We start from the raw sequence: 5,489 nt of genomic DNA, 5'->3' as shown, positions 1-5,489 counted from the left end.
CCCGTTCTTCTCTATCTCTTCTTCTTCTCCTTGTTTATACTCTTCTTGAGAAGTTGTTGTGAGGTAGAGGAGGATCGGAGTGAACAATGCGATCCGATCGAGGATGAAGAGCGAAAATGACGGTGAAAGCCTAGTCGGAGATGACGAAGCAGGTTCCCGCCGGTGGAGTGCGATTGAGATTTAGCTCAGAGAGAGTGAAGATTCTAATAACGGTTGGGAGCGATGAAGATGAGAGTAAAAATGGAGAACAGAAAAAATGATTGGGAACTGGTTATGGCTTTATAGAAGTTGGAGTTGGTTGCAACTGAATGGGGCAGTTTAGGTCATCTAAGGGAAGCTTAGGGATTGATGAATTTTGCAACTGATTTTTGATACCGTTCTTTTTGAAGTTCGTTGTAAGTTCTGTTATATGGCGGCTAGAAGTTGGAGTGAGACTGATAGGTTTTTTTGTTGAGAAATTTTTGTCTGTTATGAATTGTGAAGAGAAGTTGAAAGTTGGTTTTCTTGTGAGTTTCTGTTTGGAGTTTTGGTGTTCGTTTGTAGGTTGATGTTTTGGAAGCTGGAAGTTATCTCGTCGGCGGAGGAAGGTCTTGAGGGTTGTTAGGGAGAGGAATTTTGTTTCTGTTAGGGAAATTATGTTGTTATCTCCCCTGTTATGGATCCTTAGAGGGTTATATTGAAGGTTAGCGGTGTTGGCTTTGAAGTTCTTTCGGTTCGTAGTTGCCAGTTGGTTTGTCGGATTGGATTTTGTTATGAATTAGAAACTGCAGTTACAGTTTTCATAGTGGTTTTCCGTTTGTTTGATGGTTGCATACTGTGATGAGTATTGCAAGGGTTATCAATGTCAGGCCCCATCCCGTGGGGAGGAATGCCAACAGGCTAGTTAAAATATCCACAAAATTGAATTCCGTGAATTCCAGCAAAGCAACTACCACGAGTATTGCAAGGGTTATGGCAAGGAACTGGACAAGCAAGTAAGGGATATGCTCTTTCGCCGAATATTTGTTCCGCGCATACACTACCACAACATAAATCCCCGATACGACAACAACGTAGATCCATGATAGCGCGTAAATAGCAAGACTATGATTTCCAGCAGAAATGCCAAGCTGGTAGACAATTCCATACTGGAAAAAGAAGAACTAGAAGTCTGAGATTATTTCCGAAAACTTTCCCCAAATTCCGGTAACCTTTAGATGATCATGCTCTTCATACCACCACCTTTCCCAGCTCTGTTCAGCTTTAGCAAACACACTTCCATGGTACCAGATCCAGTTCATAAAGTCATCAAAGTCCTAAACAAATTCTTTTTTAACCAATCAAAGCCAGAAGTATTGACCATAAACGGTTCCAGCACCCATGTTGCGACTAAGAACCAACTAGTAATGGTCAAGGCTATATAAACAAATGTGTCAGATGCTACAGTACTGTGTGTTGCATAAATTACAAGTATTAGCCCTAACTCAATTGCTTTCACGAAATGGCTACATGAAAAGAGTCTATAAATTTCAGCAAAACACTTATGCTCCACAACAAAACCACGGCCAGTGGCTCGATACTTTGCTCCACCGTGTAGAATAGTCCGGCCAAAAGATGACTGCGAGTGCCCATGGGGAAGGTGTAGAAAACTGATGAAAGCTGGAGATGCATTGTCAGGAAGTCCCAGATAGCTTGAAGGAACCCATGCTTAAGGGAATTCTCTATGCTCATTGGAAGGGCGGTGAAAATTCCAAGTTGGATGATGAACTGCTGATTTAAGATGGTACCGGATGCTTTGTTGTTATTGCTATGATTTTCTATTGTATTGATGCCCGCGTTTGGATTTTTGTTTTGTGTATTTCTGACTTGATGTTTGGTCTTGGCATGCGCTTGTTTGGAATGTTTGCTAGGTTTGTGAAGTGACTATGCAACTTGACTTGGATTATGGTTCAACTAGCTTCATGTTGTATTGTGTTTACTGGAAGGCTTGCTCCATTTGGCTTATGGTATGCCTTAGCAATGGTTCTTGTTAGATCTGACTTGCGGTCTATCGCATTGCAACAGGCCTACGAGTGTAGTTTGCCATGAACTGTCATGCTGCTCGTGAATGGTCTTATTGGCACACTGTCGTTATGAAAGTTGTAGTTGGATGGCCTTGATGCCCTGGTTTGATGCAGGACTTTGTGTTTTGACTAGCTGCAAGGATCACCTGCAAGTCTAACTGGGGCGTAAGGCAGGTTGGTGGGCAGTGATTCAATAGGCATGGAATTATTCGCTGCATTCACATCAACTAGTGGTGGAGCCTGTAACAAGAGTTTTTGACAAAACAAATGGGCAGTTTCAATCTCACCACGGTTTTTGCTCATATTAATTTTCACTAACTAAACTTCTCCGTTACTATCAGCGTACTTTGAAGCTCTTGAAGACCAGCTGAACACAAATCAATGCCTGCAACATCTAGTACTTCAATAGACGTGCTAAAAAATCTTCCCAAAGCTCCTGCTACCTTGCTTCTAAGGTGATTTTCAGCAATTCAAAGAGATTTCCATGGTGCATCGAAGGGAGAAAAGGAATCAAGAAGACGATTAACTCCATCATGGGACAAGTCACAAGCCTTTAGTTTCAAAGAAGTCACACGGTGGCATGTTCCAGATGTTCCAGCAAAATATGGGGTTAAATGCCTGATTCCTTCATCCTCAATTGGATTGTCACTTATATCTAGGTCCTTTCCTTTTGCTTTTTCTATTTTCAGCTTCTGTTTCAAACTGCTGGTGCCGTTAGTAAAGACGACAACCTGTTATTAATATTTGTGCAGGTTTTGGTTGGATGCTTGCTTATGGTAGCAAGGTGGTTTTGTTTCTATTCACATATGGAAGCTTCTTGGCTTCATCCTCATGAATAGAAGATGCCTGCTGCATTACATCCTCATTCTCTGAACTGGTTCTAGTGGCTGCTTTAGAACTTTCTATTACAAGTTGGTTAATTGTCGGTTAATCATTGATTTTATGTTGCAGAGATTTACATTGGCCCCTTTTTACAACATCCGAGTCATCCGAACCCCACGGTTCAGCAAAACGCTCACGCGTTTGCAATATCGTCTTTGTTTTCAAAGAACATCTCAAGGACATCGGGATTTGCAAGTTTCTGTTGCATCTTCTTGGTGCCAACAAAAATGACAGGATATTGAAAGGCATTTAACAGCAGAAGATTGTTCCATCCATAACCTAGCTTTCCATTCTGATTCCTAAGGATAATCAGCTGGTACATAGCCATCCCTGAAGTGTATGATCGCAACTGCTAGTCCATTAACAGTAAGTGTTCCATCCGGTAAAGTTTATCCTTCTTAATCAACTTTTGTCGGCGTTTTGCGAGCAATTGTAATGCCCTGCTTTTCTTTTATAACCGCGGAAAGGGAATGTTGATCATGCATGTTTCACTCTTCAGCCTGGACCACAAACATATCACGCAATTTCCCTCTGCATTCTGACTAATAACATTATTGACAGGAACATCTTCTGTATCCAGACCAAGCAATTTCCCATGACGGGAGAGCATGTACCTGTGAAGCTCAGTGAAAAAAAATTCCAAAACCAGCAAATGAAGATGAAATAGTATTGAGCTCTATTTGACGTGTATCATCTTGGAATGAATATTTAACAGTCTGGAGATAAATTCGTCCGCTTTCTTAGTCCTGGCGAGAGACTCTTGAAAGAAAAAGCTAGCATCCAAACTAACACGAGCAACAAGTTCATTGAACATATGTGCTAAATCATAAGCTTGTTTAAATTTGCTTTATGTAATGACACAGGTAATAATGCAAACGGAGTATGCACCGATCCAACACCGAGAGTAGTTCCTGGTTTCTTTGAGGATTTGTCACCCATAACGAGGCCATGAAGAGAAGCCCAAACGAGAGCATCATGCACAACGTTATCAAGGAGTTGTTGAATGATACAATGAGAATCATAGAGCGACGGGAGTTTAATGGTGATGGAAAAAAAAGAATAGTGTGGCGGCGAGAACAAAAGAGGATGGAGTCGAGAGAGAGAGAGAGGGAGAAAGATGGTAATTTGGTATGGTTCGGTAGTACATGGTCATGCACACATGAAGTGGATTATTGTACAAGGCTTGCAAAATCAAGTCAAAATGTAAAGTATCAATAACAAATGGCAAAGATCAAGTAGGAATTTTGGGAGATTAGGAATAGGATTTGGGACTTTGATTGTAAAACGGTTAAGTTGACTTTGGTCAAGGTTGACCAAAAAGTCAAATGTTGACCGAAGTCAACATTTGGTCAAAGTTCATTTTTAGCATTTTTTTCTCATGGAATGGACAATGTAGTGGACTCTAAATTGTTATTTGAATGAATATGAATGGTTGACTTGATCTTGTACATGTATAACCTTGAATGAACTTGAGCTTTAAATAGAACCATAACAAAGAGTAATGGACCACCCATCATGATATTGCAAATGACTGAGGCTTGCAATGAGCTTGAATAACCAATAGTCAAAGACCAAAGACCAATGCAACAAGGACCAATACATTGGGTGATGAGACTTAAATGTGGGATTGATAGACCTATATACCACCATGAATGAACCAAATAAGGGTCAACAATGACCAGGTGAAATGAACATGGATGGGACAAGCGAAGGGTTATGGGGCATGATTAGGGTTTGTGGAAACATTATCAAGTGAGGATTCTCAAGCTAGGGTTTTGCTTCACCAAGAAGGCACAGTTGAATCTCCAAAGTTGATGCACATAACATAAGCTTCAAGAGATACCTCTAATTAGGGTTTGATTGAATGAGCCACCTCAAGTTGCGGAGAAACCCTAGTTTCCACTAGGTGTAAGCACAATGTTTGGAATCCAAGATACCTATCCTCTTGTATTTGACCATGATTATGCAGATGAAATGAAATGTATGTAAGGATATGCATATGATTAAGGTTAGTGACCTAGAAGAACTTTGTGAAAGGTATGGTGAATTTTGGGGTATGACAGACAAAACCAAAATCTAATCATCACGGGTGCCTCAAAGTCCAATTTTATTGGCACATCAAACATTAATTGACATTGGTATTCCGAAACCTAGCTTTTCTTAACCTTTTCAATAAAAAAACAAGCCTTTTAAAAGTCCAATCATCCATTAGCACACATACATGAATTAATCATAACAATTCATGTATCATTTCATGGGTAGTATATCCACCGAGATGGAACATTACGCCATACAATCCAACCATGCATACATAGCATAAGCTAGGATCTAGGACCTTTCATGAAAGTCCAAGTCGGATCTTCAGCTAATCTAGTGGTATTTCTCTGAGTGAGTTCTTACCATGCATGTATTCTTATTGGTCATACCTAGTGAGCCTCCTTGATTTTTATTCTCCATCAAGTCTCCTGATCTAAGCATCAACCTTAGAGTTAACGACGATATTGTATTTTTATTTTGATCTAAGCATCAACCTTGGGGTTGACGATGATCTTGCCTTTATATTTT

The 5,489-nt window shown here is 40.2% G+C and overlaps 2 pseudogenes; both read right to left on the bottom strand.

Moving 5' to 3' along the window:
- Positions 1-779: 779 nt before the first annotated feature.
- On the bottom strand, positions 780-2,345 carry LOC127137756 (callose synthase 12-like; annotated as a pseudogene).
- A 167-nt stretch (positions 2,346-2,512) lies between these two features.
- On the bottom strand, positions 2,513-3,962 carry LOC127137754 (glutathione synthetase, chloroplastic-like; annotated as a pseudogene).
- Between the last annotated feature and the right edge of the window lie 1,527 nt (positions 3,963-5,489).

This window comes from Lathyrus oleraceus, chromosome 4 (genome assembly GCF_024323335.1).
Source record: "Lathyrus oleraceus cultivar Zhongwan6 chromosome 4, CAAS_Psat_ZW6_1.0, whole genome shotgun sequence".
NCBI classification, from domain to species: domain Eukaryota; kingdom Viridiplantae; phylum Streptophyta; class Magnoliopsida; order Fabales; family Fabaceae; genus Lathyrus; species Lathyrus oleraceus.
This window is presented reverse-complemented; position numbering and strand designations above follow the sequence as displayed.